The 16,664-nt window shown below is 39.5% G+C and overlaps 1 protein-coding gene and 1 pseudogene across 6 annotated transcripts in view; both read left to right on the top strand.

Annotated features, from left to right (window-relative positions):
• SLC25A26 (solute carrier family 25 member 26) overlaps window positions 1-16,664 on the top strand; it is a 164,657-nt gene that overhangs the window by 104,126 nt on the left and 43,867 nt on the right. The gene's annotated exons all lie outside the window — the stretch shown is intronic.
• Window positions 3,628-7,086, top strand: LOC105738795 (annotated as a pseudogene).

The raw sequence follows: 16,664 nt of genomic DNA, 5'->3' as shown, positions 1-16,664 counted from the left end.
AAAGAATTTTCTGCAAGTTTTTAATAGTACATTTCTAGTTAGGTTTTGTGATCAAGTGGGAGCAAATTTACCCCAATCTGTTTTTTACGTTCTTGGTTTTTAATTATTACAGTTTATATTGCATCAAAGTGAAAGTTTCAAGATAATCGAGTAAAGTATTATAAAACTCATTTCTTTACAAAGCTTTCTATTGAAAATGAGTCTTTTTGAAGTAGGAATGTACTATAGTAGCTGCTCTGAGCATTAGAAATAGGCATAGTGGAGATTCCTCTTTCCTCTCTGAGGTGGAACAGCATGAGGCTACTGATGTGTGTAAATGTGGTCATTCCCTCAGATCGGGTGGGGCAATGGAAGGGGTGATGGAAGAGAGAGGGTTAGTAGATGCCGCACTGGTATTGAGTGTCTTGCCTTTAACAGGCTTTGACTGAACTAAAACCACATTTTCCAATCAACCTTATAGTGATAAAAATAATACTCTGGTCTTAATGTACTATGTCTAAAATAATGTATTATATGAGTTATTGTAACCACTCAACAAGTTCTTGCCTGCTGCCCAGACAGAGCCAATTTATCAAGACAAGGGAATTGGAATAGAGAAAGAGTTTAATACAAATAGAGCTGGGTAAATGGGAGACCGGAGTTTTATTATTACTCAGCCTCAGTGAAAATTCAGAGGCTGGGAATTTTTAAAGATAGTTTGGCCTGTAATCCCAGCACTTTGAAAGGCTGAGGCAGGTGGATTGGTTGAGCATTAGGAGTTCGAGACCATCTTGGGCAATGTGGTGAGATGCCGTCTCTACAAAAACAAACAAACAACCAAAAAAATCAAAAATTAGCCGGGCCTAGTGGTGCGTGCCTGTAGTCCCAGCCATTTGGGGGCTCAGGTGAGGGATGGCTTGAGCCTGGGATGTCAAGGCTGCAGTGAACCTTGTTTGCCCCACTGCTCTGCAGCCTGGGTGACAAACTGAGGCCCTGTCTCAAAAAATAAATAAATTAATTAAAATAAAGATAGTTTTGACATACTGGGTGTGGTGGTGTGCACCTGTCATCCCAGCTACTTGGGAGGCTGAGACAGGAGGATCTTTTGAGCCCAAGAGGTCTGGGCTGTAGAGCAGTATGGCAGTTGGGTGTCCACACTAAGTTCAGCAACAGTGTGATGACCTCCTGGAAGCAAGGACCACCATGTTGCCTAAGGAGGGGTGAATTGGCCCAGGTTGGAAACAGAGTAGGTCAAAACTCCCATGCTGATCAGTAGTGGGATAGTGCCTGTGAATAGCCATTACGCTCCGGCCTGGGCAATGAAAAAAAATGTGTATTTTTAAGAAGACTCTCTGTTTGTTAAAAAATGTGTGTGTGTGTGTGTGTGTGTGTGTGTGTGTGTGTATAGTTTGACAGCAGGGGGCTAGGGAATGGGGAATGCTGTTTGGTTGAGTGAGGGATGTAATCCTAGTGGATTGAAGCTGGTTTTCTTGTTGTCTTCTGTTCCTGAATGGGATTGCAAAACTAGTTGAGCCAGATTTTATTGGTCTGAGTGATGCCAGCTGGTCTGTCAGAATGCAGAGTCTGAAAAATACCTCGAACACCAGTCGTAGGTCTTACAATAATAATGTTATCCATGGGAGCAATTAGGGAGGTTGGGAATCTTGTGGCCTCTGGCTGTATGATTCCTGAGCCATAATTTCTAATCATGCGGCTAATTTGTTAGTTTTACAAAGGGGATCTGGTCCCTAAGCAAGGAGGGAGTTTGTTTCAGGGAGGGGCTGTTAACATCTTTATTTCAAAGTTAAATTCTGAAGTAAATTCCTCCCAAAGTTAGTTTGGCCTACACCCAGGAATGAACAAGGGCAGCTTAGGAGGTTAGAAGCAAGATGGAGTTGGTTAGGCCAGATTTTTCTCACTGTCGTAATTTTTGTAAAGGTGGTTTCATTATTAAAGTTCTTTTATAAGCACAGTTGTTTTTTTTTTTTTCTTTTGCCTTGTATTCTCTGTCTTTTGGGAGAAGGGAAAAATCTTTTTTCTTTACTCTCATATTTGGTAATTGGGGGCCTACAAATTATAGCGACAAAAGACAGTGTAGCAAGAGAAAAAATAGATTTGATGGTGTATATATGTACCCAGGAATTCACAAATAAATGTGACTCAAATAGGCAGTTCGAATTTTGGGCTTATATATCATCTTATTAGGGGGTGGAGAGGGTCCTTCTGAGAGAAATTCAGATTGGATTTTTCTTTATGTTGGAGGATTGACTTAACCCTTGCCTTATCTTGGTCTCCTTCAGTGTTTCCACAATTCTAGTACAAGCATTTCCCTCAGAAGCATTCATGCAGCCTCAGTTTATGGGAGACATAAGGCATATATTCAATGAAAAATAAAAGATAGCCAGAATAAAAATCAAATAAAAATTAAAGAAAGGTGGGGTGTTGCACATGGTGCACACCTATCTTGTTTATATAGTAGCTTAATGAGGTTTTGTAGATTGATTGATGGATGGATAGGTGGTTAGCTCATGGATTCATTTACAAATGCATATTCAATCTTTCATATGTACCAGGTACTATGCATAGGGGAAACATCTGTTAAGAAGATCATTTTGGGCCTTGCTTTTGCCTCTTGCCTAGTTCACAGTCTGGTAAATGAAACCAACATTGTTTAATTAGAATGTAATGAGTGCTTTATAGGTGCTATGAGAATGTCTGACTTGGACACCCGATCTAGTCTGGACCAGTTAATGCCATTTTCCTGAGGGTGTGCTGTTGGGTGTGAGTTCTGATTTATGAACAGTAACTAATTAGGTGATAAGGGGGTGCAGGGAAGGCCCAGCAGCCCAGGCAGAGGAATCATATGTAAGAAGGCCCCGGGAATAAGGCCAGTGTAGCAGAAAGCACCAAGGAGGGCCCAGTGGCTGGAAATGAGCAAGCGCATGCAGGGCCTCGAAGACCATGGAAGGACATTTTCCTTCATCCTAAATGCAACAGAAAATCACTGAAGGTTTTATAAACAGAAGGTGATCAGTTTGGTCTGTTTTCTTAATGTTGCCTCTGGCTCCTCTGGAGAATGGATCTTGGTTGGGGAGTAAAAAGAGGTTGAACAGAGATGAGTCGGGGAGTTGCAGTTGTCCAGGTGAAAAGTAATAGTAGCTTGAACTAGGAGTACACTGGGGAGAAATAGATTGAAGAAATACTTAGGAGAGCAAATTCACAAGATAGGATTGGCTGCTAGCTGGCGAAGAGAAATGAGGTGCCAAGAAGGATCCACAGATTTGTGACACAGCCACCTGTATGCATAGTGACCACATTGACTGAGCTCGGGAACCCAGGAGAAGGATAGGCTTTGGGGCTTGGGGCTTCAGCCTGTGGGCTAGATTGCAGGACATACAGAGTGCCTGTGAAATAGCTAAGTGGAGATACTGAGTGGAGATTGGAACATACGGATTAGGAGCTAGAGGACCTGTCTGGGTTGGAGAAATATCAGATGGAATTGGAAGAAAACAAACAAAAAACCTGTTCGGGTTCAGCAGCTTTGTGAGTCTTAACATTTTTGTTGGAATGTTCAATAAACAGAAATCTTCAACCACCACAGATTATGCTAATAAATCATTTTCTTCTTAAAATTTGAAAGTGTCTTACATGACAGCAGCAGTGAAGGAAGGTGAGAAGATAAAATCCTTAAAATAAGGGACTCTGCAGAACCATCTCAAGAGAAGCTGCCAGTGAACATGAGTCCCAGCTCTTTCTTGTCTCTTATTTTCCCAGTTAGTGCCTCTCTTTCATGGATTAAGTACTGAGACTTAAGGAGTATTGAGTAGCCTGCCCAAGGTCATTTGGCAGATCTGGATTCTAACGAGAATCTGTTTGGCTTCATAGCTTTTGCTCTTTCCACTCACTGTGTTGCAGTCCAGAAAACAGTTAAACTAAAATAATAATCTGTAGTCAAAATCATTTTGTAAGCATCTGTGGTGCCACAAAAATGTGAAATCTTCTTTATTTCAGTATCACACCTCTGAACGTCCCGTCAGTGCCTTATACATGGTTCTCTCAGCCAGCGAAACTTAAAGCCTTTGGAACCTTAGAATGGTAAAACGTTAAGTTCGGAAGGGACTTGAGAAATCTTGGTGTCTAATAACTTTCCTTTGTAGATAAGGAAATAAAGATATCAAGGTCAGCTGGGCACAGTGGTACATGCCTGTAATCCGAGCACTTGGGGAGGCCAAGGTGGGTGTATCACCTGAGGTCAGGAGTTTGAGACCAGTCTAAAATGGTGAAACCCCGTCTCTACTAAATACAAAAAAATTAGCCAGGCATGGTGGCACATGCCTGTAATCCCAGCTACTTGGGAGGCTGAGGCAGGAGAATCGCTTGAACCTGGGAAGTGGAGGTTGCAGTGAGCTGAGATCGCACCATTGCATTCCAGCCTGGTGAAACTCCAGGTGATCAGTTTGGTCTGTTTTCTTAATGTTGCCTCTGGCTCCTCTAGAGAATGGATCATGGTGGGGGAGTAAAAAGAGGTTGAACAGAGATGAGTCGGGGTGTTGCAGTTGTCCAGGTGAAAAGTAATAGTAGCTTGGACTAGGAGTACACTGGGGAGAAATAGATTGAAGAAATATTTAGGAGAGCAAATTCATAAGATAGGATTGGCTGCTAGCTGGTGAAGAGAAAGGAGGTGCCAAGAAGGATCCACAGATTTCTGACACAACCATCTGGATGTGTAGTGACCACACTGACTGAGCTCGGGAACCCAGGAGAAGGATAGGCTTTGGGGGTTGGGGCTTCAGCCTATGGAAGCCTATGAGATGGAGTGAAATTCTGTCTCAAAAAAAAAAAAATAAATAAAGGTCACAGATCCTTTTAATAGGAAAAGCAAACTGTAGCCCAAATATCAAACTCCCTCACCTTCCCTGTACCAATGTACACTGCTCTTCTCATCTTAGACTTCTCTTTTAGCCCTCACATTTAATCGCCAAAGCTCTACCAGCTGTTTTTCTAAAATGCGTCTTATGCTGGTTCCCATCTCCAAATCCTACTCCTACTAACCTAGCTCAGACTCCCATCTCCCATGCTCTCACACTCTGTGGCAGGAACCTCCTGACTGGTCTTTTCCTAAATAGCACCACCATGCCTGTGTCCCTCTCCAGCTCACATGGGCTTTGGCTTTTCCTTGGGCACCACAGAACTGGTTTCAGAATCTTCTGTTGAGTTGCTTCTGCAGCTGTGGGTGGGGCCTGGAGCTGAGGATGGAGTCCACAGAACTTCAGCATACATCTGATGACTTTCTCAGCTTTGGAGTTTGAGAAGGATCAACCTTTAGGAGAGGAAGGGCAGCCAGCATCTACTTGAGTGCTGTTGAACTTTTAGTGCCATTTCAAGCTATGCTGTAATTCATTTCAACTGTTTCAGCAGTTTCTTATTAAGTGCCCACAGTGGGCCAGGCACTGTTATAGTCATGGGGATATGAAGGCATGAACTTCTATTTAGTAGAGAAACATGTTATTCTTTAAAAATGTAAAAAAGAGATTCCTTTAGATTGTAGACTCTATGGGGCCAAATACCTTGTTTTAATCATTTTGTATCTCTGAACTCTACCTTAGCATTGGGCACTTATGGGCCTTCGGTTAATATTTGTGGTGTTAGTGGAGATTGAATTAAACTAAGATTTTCTTTTAACTTTCACATCGTTTTACTTACAGACTTTCCATAAAAAATTTATACTCTTTAAAGAGCTCTTAGGTTTTTTTGGTTCATTCTGTTATGACTGTCCTTTCCATCCATTCATTTCTTTCTTATCTAAGTTAATAATGGAAAGGTAAGTAATGATTTAGTCATCAAGAAAGAAAGGTATTGCTGGGTGTGGTGGTGCGCCTGTTGCCTCACCTACTCAGGAGGCTGGAGTAAGAGGATTACTTGAGCCCAGGAGTTTGAGCCCAAAACATAACGAGACTCTTGAAGGAGAGAGAGAGAGAGAAAGAGAGAGAGAAATTAACATGTAACAAAATTTTTTGGGAAATCAAGTATTCACACAGTTATATTTTGATTTTGTGTCAAACTGAAAAATACATATAATACAGATATGTGCCTTGATCTCTATCAGTAAATGTACTGTGTTTTATTCAGAATTAATATGCTTTGAAAGTGTATTTTATGCTCTTAGAGTATTTGGTCATTCCTTGTTTATATTTAGTATGTTTTAATTAGAAAGAAATGTTGCACCAAGTACAATTTTTTTGCCAGGAACATCAGGGAAGGGGACCAAATAAAAGAGATCTGTCAAAGGTGACCAAATGCTCTGTCCAAAGAAGGCAGAGTGCAGTGACAACCCAGAACCTCAGAAGACGATACCAATCCCTCCATTCCCTCTAATGTACCAGTGTCAATCAGATTCACTGGTACATTCTGTGGGTCTGGTGCCACCAATTAAAGCTGAGCACAGAGGCCAGAAATTAGATGCACATAAGGGCCTGTGTTCCTTTGCCTACCCAAATCAAAAAGATATTCCTAGCCCAGGAAAAAGAGGCCAGAATCTGGAAGACATTATGAAAAAAATCAAAGGTGGAAAAGGGGGAGATGTCCCTGCAAAGTTCTGAGGAGATGCATCCTCCCAGAGTGGCTCTTCTTCCTGAGGAGGGGTTGCCTGCCCTGGTAGAGTCTGCTGCTCTCCTTGAAGGAGTTAATACGGTTGTGGTGACAACTTCTGCCCCAGAGGCTTCGCTGGCCTCCTGGGCCAGAATTGCAGCCAGGGCAGGGATGCCAGAGGCAGTGAATGGAATCTCCACAAGAGTGGTGTCAAGTGGCGTGTGGTCCATGGGAGAAGTCTCCCTGCAGACACGGATGGTTGGGTTCACCTCCAGTTTCATGCTGGACAAGCCTGGGTTCCCGAGAAGCAGGAAGGGAGAGTGAGTGCACGCACGCCTCTTGCTTCCTGCCTCCAATTTTCCACCCCCACACCTTGCAGACAGTATGTTGAGCCCGAAATGTGTTCATAGGAACAAGATCATCAGAAGCCTCCAGCGGAAAAAGAATACCAAGAAAAAGGGCACATCTCTGGTAATTAATGGCAGAAAGCCCAGACAGTCGAGTCTGTGGTGCTGCTGACAGGTGAACTCTGGTTCTCTCCACACCTACTTATAGGCCATGCAGACTGGTGGGTTGCAGATGTTAGCCTAAGACCCTGGCAGTACCTGCCGCTTTGTGGTTTCAGATAGAGACTCTCATGTTTAAAAATGGAAAAGCATTTTACAAATTACCATTTAATTCTAGTTAATACGTAGAAAAGGTCATTCACACTACCCATCTAAAATAGAATGACTTCTGCTCTTTTAGGTGGGAACTTCTTCAGCTGAGCATTGGGAACAGGTTGAGTGAAGACGCAGTAGTTTGTGTCTGTGCTCAATTTCCCTCCTCACAGTACTGATTATTTTAGGAGTTGCTCCATTCCAGTTGTATATTTCATAAATTGTAAAGTATTTTAAGGGAAAGAAAGACCGTTAATTCTCTCCCTCCCCAAAATGCATGATTTTTAATATTCAAAATAATGTTTTTCAAAGTTTTCTTAGTAACCTAAGATTTCTGTGGTTTGACTCCAGGATACAAACACAAGGCACTTTGTCTGTATTATTTCCACTTACAATTGTTTTATATATTTCTGCTGTTAAAAATGTTTAAGGTTGCTTCCCACTCATAAGTGTATAATACATTGAAATTAAAATATATTTATCAACCAGTTCTCTAAAAATAAAAATGAAATGTACATATAAAATAATTCATCTGTTATCTTTAGGGAACTGTATTCGTTGCAATGCAAATAATTGTTAGTATTCTTCACTGCAAGGATTAATTCAAAAGATGATTTCATGATTCATTTGCTTTTTTTTTGTTTATCAGTTGGTAGTATGGGTTGGATCATCTGTTATAAAACCACTTTTTCTATGATTGACATACAAAAAGCTACACATATTTAATGTATCAAATTGAGTTTAATTTTTAATTTTTTGTGCACTTCCTAAATTTATAGTCCTTTGAGTCTTAGGACAGATCTGTTTTTCACTTGTCCTGTGTTTTAATGTCCGTTTCCAACATTGTTTTATTATTACGAGTAGGGGATTTTTTTTTTTTGCCACTTTAATGAAGATACAAAAAATAATGCGCTGAAAGGAGTGGCAGAATGGGAAAATTTGTAACTATCATGATATGGAATTAATAGGTTTGGGGAAGAATCCTCAAAAATGTTAAAGTGAAGGAGGAAAGTTTGTTAAGAAGCAAGGTGGTTTTATGGTCTCAGTGTTATTCCCTCCCTCCTGCCATTGGTTGTTGGTGGTCAGAATCATTCAGTGTAATAAACAATACACAGATTTTTCCCTTAAACAAGTTGTGCAGATTGTTTTGTGTTTTGTTTAGTATTGTGATGATGAGGCATTCTTTTGTAATGATATGAAAAGAGAATAAAAGTCCTATTAAGATGCAAATTCAAAGAACAGGTTATTTCATACGGAAGGTGTTTCTTTATAGTTAGACTTCAACTATTTTCCCCATATAACTTGATTTAATATGAAAGCTGGTTCTGTGAGGCACTCTTCACCTGAATCAGTGTTAGACCTTCATAGTCATAAACTCAGAGCATGTGGTCCTAACACATTACCTACCAATAAATAGGAGATCAGCTGTGGACTCTAGATTTCCCCATCAGCTCACATATTTTTAAATGGTTTATTTTCATCCTCTTTCCTTTGAAGATAGGACTCTAAAAGGTCTGTCAGCTGATCCACTTCTGTTTCCTATTTAACAGTACCTCCATTCATCGACAGCTGCTAAAGTCACCTACATTAAAAGATCTTTAAAGTCTCTCAGCATTCAAGAAATAACTTAGGCATTTTTATAGAAGTATTATACATTCTTTAATCAATAAAGTTTGTGTGTCTTGTACATTTCCTAGTTAGTAAAATACTTAGTTTCTCTTTATAAGATTTTCTTTTAATAAAATTACTTGCATTTAGACTTATGCCCTTAATTTTCTATTTGTTGTCTAAATGGCACCATTTAAAGTGTTTTAAGAAATTTAATATTTCCTTATTGGATTAGGAGAACATATCTTTAACGAAAAATTACCCTCTGAGCAGGTGATTTACAGTATTATTTTCTCCTGGCCAACCTTTTTAAAAATCCAAAATATGTGCCACCTAGCTTTTTAAAAGTTTCATTAGAATTAGTTATGTATTATGACGTATTTGTGAAGTATGTAAAGTGCTTCAGACAGCACCTGGCACATTGTGATCACTAAGGGTTTGCCATTATTATTCTTACTTTGATTTTAAAGACGTGAAATATGGAGATGTGACTTTTTTGGTTTTTGCATTGGAATTTCGTATTAAGTCGGTGGCCCTTTCATTAAAATAATAGCTTACTGTAAAGTTCTCTGCAGAAGATTTTCCATTTTCATATTTAATTTGCATGCATACCATAATTTTTATTTCTCTCCTCTTGGAGTGTCTGTAAATTTCTTTTTAATGTGTCATACTTAAGGACCTCTTCATTTTCTTAAAATTCTGTATCCTTCTGTTAACCAAACACATTTAGAAAGTCATGTAAATTTTATGCATGTAAGTGGTACTGAATTGGAAAAGCAAAGGATTGTTTACCCCAGGAGCAAGTTGGAGTGTGTGCCTGCTTAATAATGGAAAACATTGTGATCAGTTTGCTTTTAATTAGTTCTCCCTTTTTTTCCCTATTTCCTTACCCCCAAGAATGAATGTAAGTGTTAGACAATGTTGAGATCAGTTTCCATTAGAGTTTTAAAAGAAATTTTTCTATTGTAAAGGAATTGGATATTTATTACATTTTTAAATGTAAGAAAATTGAAAGAAGAAAGGCACTAACAGACACTAAAAGACCATTAGTATTTTGTGACAGATTGTTCCAGTTTTTTTCTTCCTACTTTATTCAGTGTTACTTATTTGTTTATTTATGAGCTAGAGCCTTGCTCCATCACTGTTACCTCGAACTCGTGGCCTCAATCCATCCTCCTGCCGCAAACTCCCAATGTGCTGGGATTATAGGCATCAGTTTCCCCAACGCATTTCAGTACTGATGTAGGTAGAGATTATGAATTAACTTCTAGATTTAAAAGCTATGGTATTGATCTTTATAACTGTTTTAGTGTGTTTTTTGTAGAGATCTATTCCTTCAGTAAATAATTACAGAGAACCTCCTGTGTGCCAGATGCTGTTCTAGGGGCTTTGATTCATTAGGACACCCTACTCTCACCCCGTCCTTACCTTTATGCTTTCTGCTCATTTTTCAGTACACTCTTGACGTCAGGAGCTTCCAGTAAGTTAGCCTGGCAGATAGGATGCAGTTTGTGTGAGACAGCGAGGTGTCAAAAGTGACTCCAGGGTCTGGTTTGGCCTATACAACTGGGCCTATGTAGTCATCTTTAAGATGGAGAAACTGTAGGTAGAGCAGGTTTGGGAGGAAGATTAGAAGTTGAGTTTGGACATGTTTAGTTTAACATGTCTATTAGACAACCTAATGGAAACGCTGAGTAGACAGGGAAAAATACTGTTGTTCCAATGAGATGTGACAACAGGTCAGCCAGCATTTTGCACAGTTATCAGGATTATTTAAATGTTGTATATGTTATATATGTGTGTGTGTGTGTTAAATGTTAGTGTACAACAGGAGTAGGATATGTATAAAATATATTTCATGTATGTCTGTTCATATCTGCATCTATATATTTCTGTGTATTCTACCTCTGTTGTAGGCAGTGTGCTTTATCCTAACTTGTGCCTTGAGATGTTAGCTAACAATGATAGTGTCTATATAAGTGATCCTTAAATAAATAGACATATAGTGGGTGGGGTGGGGGGAGTGGGTAGGCATTTTTTTTTTGACAGAATACACAAAGTTTGTAAACTGCTGAAACATCCGCACAAACGTTTGCCCATTCAAAAAGTTAAATGAATGCCATGGATGATTCTGTCTATAAATTTTTTAAGCAACACTTCCTCAAATATGAAACTTTCTTATAAGAAAATTATTTTGATACTGGAAGAACCAAACTCATTTGCAAGGAATCAGATCCAAGATAAACTACCAGCCTATAGCTGTTTGTCATTCAAGAACAGAATCTATGGGAAAATCTTGGTTACTTCTTTTCTTGGGTAGTGATTTGTGAGAGTTTGTGTATCTCAGTCATTTTTTAAAACCTTAGATTTATTATTAATATAATTTAGATATTATTAACATATATGGAAACAATATCTCTTCTTTTAAGAGAGCCTTATTTAAAGTGCGTATTAATTATTGTTTAGTTTATATATCTATATATAACTCTGGTACTATGCTGTATCTAAACTTCTGGGTTTTCTAGGGCAAAAGTAATTGTATGAGAGTAAGAAAAGTTTTTTCTTTCTCCCTTCCTCCCTTCCTTTTCCCGTGTTTCCACCAGGTTATTTTTTCTTTTACTGTATTCACCAGTACTCTTAAGGAATGTTGATTGATACTGCAAACAGTAGACATCCCTATGTAGTTTGAATTTGTATTTCATTTAACTGCTGTATTTTAGTTTGAGTATTGGTTTGTGATACACTGTTTTCATAAAGCATGGCTTTTGACATTACTTAATACCCTTTAAAAAATCCCACTTAGTCATTTTAACCTTTTAAATCTCATTTCCATGCCTATCCTTTTATTTCCAACATTTCTTTATTTTGTTTTATGTGTGTGTGTTTTTTTTTAAACAGAATGTAGATAGGTCTTTTAATGGAATAATTTACTTTCTTCATGTGTCATATAGTTTTTTCTTGCTTTCTTTGCTGCATATTTTAACTTTCAGTTTCTTATATCTGGTTTTTGCTGGTTTGATCAATTTATTTTTGGTTTCTTTTTTAAAAAATTTCTTGTTACTTTGGAAACTCTACTGTATATTTCCATTCCATTAATGGTGACCTTTTCTTTCCCTGTACTCAGAAACGTTTATATGCCATTATTTAAAAATAAAACATGTGACTTTCCCCCTCAACTTGTCTTTGCTATAATAACTTCAGTCTCCTGCTTACATCCCTCCTCAGTAAGGTGATAACTTTGGAATATTTTCACTTTCCTCTTGTTCTGCTTTCCCCACGCCCAGCAAAGAAGTTTTTTTTTTTTTTTTTTTTTTTTTTTTTTTTTTTTTTGAGACAGAGTCTTGCTGTGTTGCCCAGGCTGGAGTGCAATGGCACGATCTTGGCTCACTGCAGCCCCCATCTCCCAGGTCCAAGCAATTCTCCTGCCTCAGCCTCTTGAGTAGCTGCGATTACAGGTGCGTGACACCAAAAATTAGCCTGGCTAATTTTTGTATTTTTGGTAGAGATGGGGTTTCGCCATGTTGGCCAGGCTGGTCTCGAACTCCTGACCTGAGGTGATCCACCTGCCTCTGCCTCCCAAAGTGCTGAGATTACAGGCGTGAGCCACCACGCCCTGCCTCCAGCCAAGAAGTTTAGCATGTGCCTACTCCTACTGTGTTTAGCCCTTCTTCCAATGCTTTGATATTCCTGAGACAGTTTCAGTTCAGTCCTTAGCAGATAATACTTTGCCGTACATCTGTTTTGTTTCAAGTATTCTTATTTAGAATTTATTACATGTTGCCATAACAGTTAATATTACTAATTTAGATTAAATATATATAACTACCATATTTCATAAAACTAAAGCACTTTTTTTTTTTTTTTTTGCATTTTAGCCCCTCTGGAATTGAGATGTGCCTTACAATTTATGATTTTCTGGAATTAGACTTACAAGTGTAATTTGGCAGCACTTGGATTTTCTTTTTTTATTTTTTTTGAGATGAGGTCTCACTGTGTTTCCCAGGCTGGTCTTGAACTCCTGAACTCCATCCATCTGCCTGCCTTGGCCTCCCAAAGTGCTAGGATTACAGGCATGAGCCAGCGTGCCCAGCCAGTGCTTGAACTTTATTATCTATCTAGTGGAACAGATAAAGATACATGAAACTGTGTATCTATAGAGAAAGCAGGTGCAGGCACAGATAGGGTTTACTTCCTGCTGCTTGTCTCTCCTGTCCTTCCCCAGAGGTCTCTAATTCATTTGTTCCTCGATCAGAGATCTTTCTCAGGTGTGTTTCTGTATGACATATGTGGGTGGTGTATTTTCTGAGTGTCCATACATACATTTTTTTTTTCAGGACAAGTGACAGGTGTTGTGTTTAGGGATTGCTACTTTTCTCTCAGTAGTTTGCTAGAGCCATTGCTATGGCTTCCATTGTTGCGAGTGAGAAGTCTGATGCCTCTGATTTTTGTTTCCCGAAGTACTATGTTCTACCTACCTGTAAGCTTGTAAAAATATTTTCTCATAGAGTCAGGAATTTAGTAGGATGTGTCAAGATCTGTGTGTAGAATAACATGAGCTCTTTTAATCTGCAGGCCAAGGTCTTTCTTTGACCCAAGCAAATTTTCTTCTGCTTTATTACTGCCTCTCTTCTGTCTTTTCATCTTTCTTCAGCTGGTACTGCTGTTCATCTTATTAGATCTGTCCTCCAAGTCTCTTATCTTTTCTGTCGTCATTTCTATTTTGTTGCTTTGAGCTGTTTTTTCCATTTGACCTTGCCGACCACAAACTTGGATCTTCGTCATGAACCATTCTTTCCTTCATTTAATATACTATATGGTTTATTTGGAAAATCATGTTTTTAGATGTGGGAAATCTTCTCTCTGCTGTAGTTAAATCTCCCCAGTGTCCCTTAATTTTTCTGACTCGTATTGGCCTTCGTCTTTCCAAGCAACTCTATTTGATTTGGGATTTATTCCCTTCATCTTGACCCCTGTCTTTCTGGATGCTCAGCCTCTTTATGTGTTGTCGTGTTTTCTTGGTCAGCTTATTAAGGCCCAGGTCTGATTTTGGCTTGTAATGATTCAAGGAGATGTAGATGTTTTGCCTTTCCTGTTCCCCACGCAAGGGTCATCAGATCTCTGTGGGCCAGGCTTTTCTTAGAACCATTAGTTTATGGTCCTTCTTCTAGGGTTCAAAGAGGCTTGTCTCCATATACTTGCCCAGAACCTAGAAAAACAAAAAACAAACAAACAAAAAACACAACCTCCAGTTCCCTCCTCTGTATTACAGAGAGTGCAAGCCTTCACTTCCATTTAGCTGTCTGCAGGTCCCGGGGCTGTGTTCTGTTGCAGCAGACAGATTGAAAATGGTAATGTAGGTTAAGGGAGGTGAGTTTGTGTCTGACTCTTTCTGGAACCTTTTTGGGCCTGGGTTTTTTATGTTTTCATTCCCTTACCAGTTGTCGATCTTTTGTCTAGGCTTAACAATAGTAGGTAAAACAGCATTTGGCATGGAAACTAGAAGACCTATAGGAGTGATATATTATTCTCAAACCTTTGCTTCTTTCTCTCTGAGAAGATTGATGATACTTCCCTGTCTGTTGCAGTGTGATTTGGTTTGTTGTGTCTCCCTGTCTCATAGTCAGACTTGATTTTAAGACTTGGCCAATGGAGTATGAGTGGAAGTATACCAGTCCTGAACAGAAGCTTTGTTTGTTTTGTTTTGAGACCAGAGTCTTGCTCTGTCGCCCAGGCTGGAGTGCAGTGGCATGATCTTGGCTCAGTGCAACCTCCATCTCCCCGATTCCAGTGACTCTTGTGCCTTAGCCTCCTGAGTAGCTGGGATTACAGATGTGCGCCACCATGTCTGGCTAATTTTTTGTATTCTTAGTAGAGACGAGATTTTGCCATGTTGGCCAGGCTGGTCTCGAACTTCTGGCCTTAACTGATCCACTGGCCTCAGCCTCCCAAAGTGCTAGGATTATAGGTGTGAATCACTGCGCCTGGCCCTGAGCGGAAGCTTTAGGAGGTGTAGCAGGTTTCTGTCATCCCTTTTGCTTCTGCCTTCTGCCTTGAGAATAGCATGTCCCAAATATGATCTGTTCTTCTGGATTGGATTCTGGGTAAGAAGACACTCAGGGCAAAAGCCACAGCTTTGAGGGCAGCCATAGCTAACCGAGAACTAACATGTAATGTGACTGGGAAATACACGTGTGATGTATGCCACTGAGATTTAAGGGTTGTGTTGTTACTGCAGCAAAGCTAACTGATAAAATCTGGTTGAATATCTTGTTTCTCCTTTTATTAGCTGATGCTTATTTTTCCTACCAACTTTAAAAATCTGTATCAGATCCTACATTCTATTTTCTATCTTTCCTGATTTATCTCTTAATTGGATGATATAAATGAACTGTTGTAATTAGGGTCAAACACAGATTACCTGTTGTAGAGTGTTTACAAATTATATAATAGGTTCCGACCTGTGTAACAACTGGGGAAAAAAACAGTAAATTGGGGGCAGTGTCTTGTGGCTGTTAATTGCCCATTTATTAAATGCCGTAAATTCTGCTCCAAATTATGGTTGTGAAGCATGGCTTTTCTTTAAATGTATAAAGCAGATTATTTGTAGATCTCAACATCTGGATGGTAGCGCTGTTTTCTATTATCATAAATAAGAATTAATTGGGAAAGCATTTATGGAGTGACTTTCCAGAGTTGGGAATTCCTGGGATGTGTATATGTGCATATTTATCTGGCCTGTTGGATTAACTGACAAATAAATGTAAAGAATGGGATTTATTTTTGTGTTTTATCCTTTTTGTATATAATTGATATTCACTTTTCTTTTGTCTTAATATTCTGCTCTCAAAACACTGTTCTAACAAATATTGTAAATCAGCAGTAGATGAGTAGAAACAGTAATATTATTCCTTGGACCATGAGCCACAAGAGCCGGGTTCTCCCCTAACTCTTTTAGCCTTATCCCGTCCCTTCTCTTCGTCCCTTTCTTTGCCTTTCCTCCATTCATTGATGTAAGAAATATGTATCAAGTTGTCCTGTTAGGTGAGATGCTTGATGTGATGAGAAGTAAGCCAGACACCTCCCCTGCCTGCCTTATCAAGCTTACTGTCTTCTCTTCTGTTCCTCAGCCCCTTCTGTCTTCCGACCATACAGCAGTGTAAATTGGTCCATGCTGCATTACTACTAAGCCTGGTTGCCGTCTTTTGTTAACAGGGCTGCTTTCAAAGGTGCTTTTAATACTGGATTGTTTTGGGAAAGTTGGGGGTGGTGGGGAGGGAGGGAGGAAGGAAGGAGAGTAGATGAGTAGGCAGGTGGGAAAGGAGGAAGCTAGGGAGCTGTTCATAGGGCCTAACCACCCAACAAGCTGCTTTTTAGTAATGTTTTTCATGATTCTTTTCTAATTGTAATTTTTCATAAATGCACAGGCGATGTATCTATACAAATGATTTGAATAATAAATGAGAAACTTTCTTGTTCCTGGCTAGGTTTTAAAATTTTATTTTATTTTATTTATTTTATTTATTTTAATTTTTTTGAGACGGAGTCTCGCTCTGTCACCCAGGCTGGAGTGCAGTGGCACAATCTTGGCTCACTGCAAGCTCCGCCTCCCAGGTTCACGCCATTCTCCTGCCTCAGCCTCCCCGAGTAGCTGGGACTACAGGCGCCCACCACCACGCCCAGCTAATTTTTTGTATTTTTTAGTAGAGATGAGGTTTCACCGTGGTCTCGATCTCCTGACCTCGTGATTCGCCTGCCTCGGCCTCCCAAAGTGCTGGGATTACAAGCGTGAGCCACCACGCCTGGCCTACAATTTTATTTTTTAGAATTTGG

The sequence above is a fragment of the Nomascus leucogenys genome, chromosome 21, assembly GCF_006542625.1.
Source record: "Nomascus leucogenys isolate Asia chromosome 21, Asia_NLE_v1, whole genome shotgun sequence".
Classification (NCBI taxonomy): Eukaryota; Metazoa; Chordata; class Mammalia; order Primates; family Hylobatidae; genus Nomascus; species Nomascus leucogenys.
Note: the sequence above shows the minus strand (reverse complement) of the source record. Positions and strands in the feature narration are given on the sequence as shown.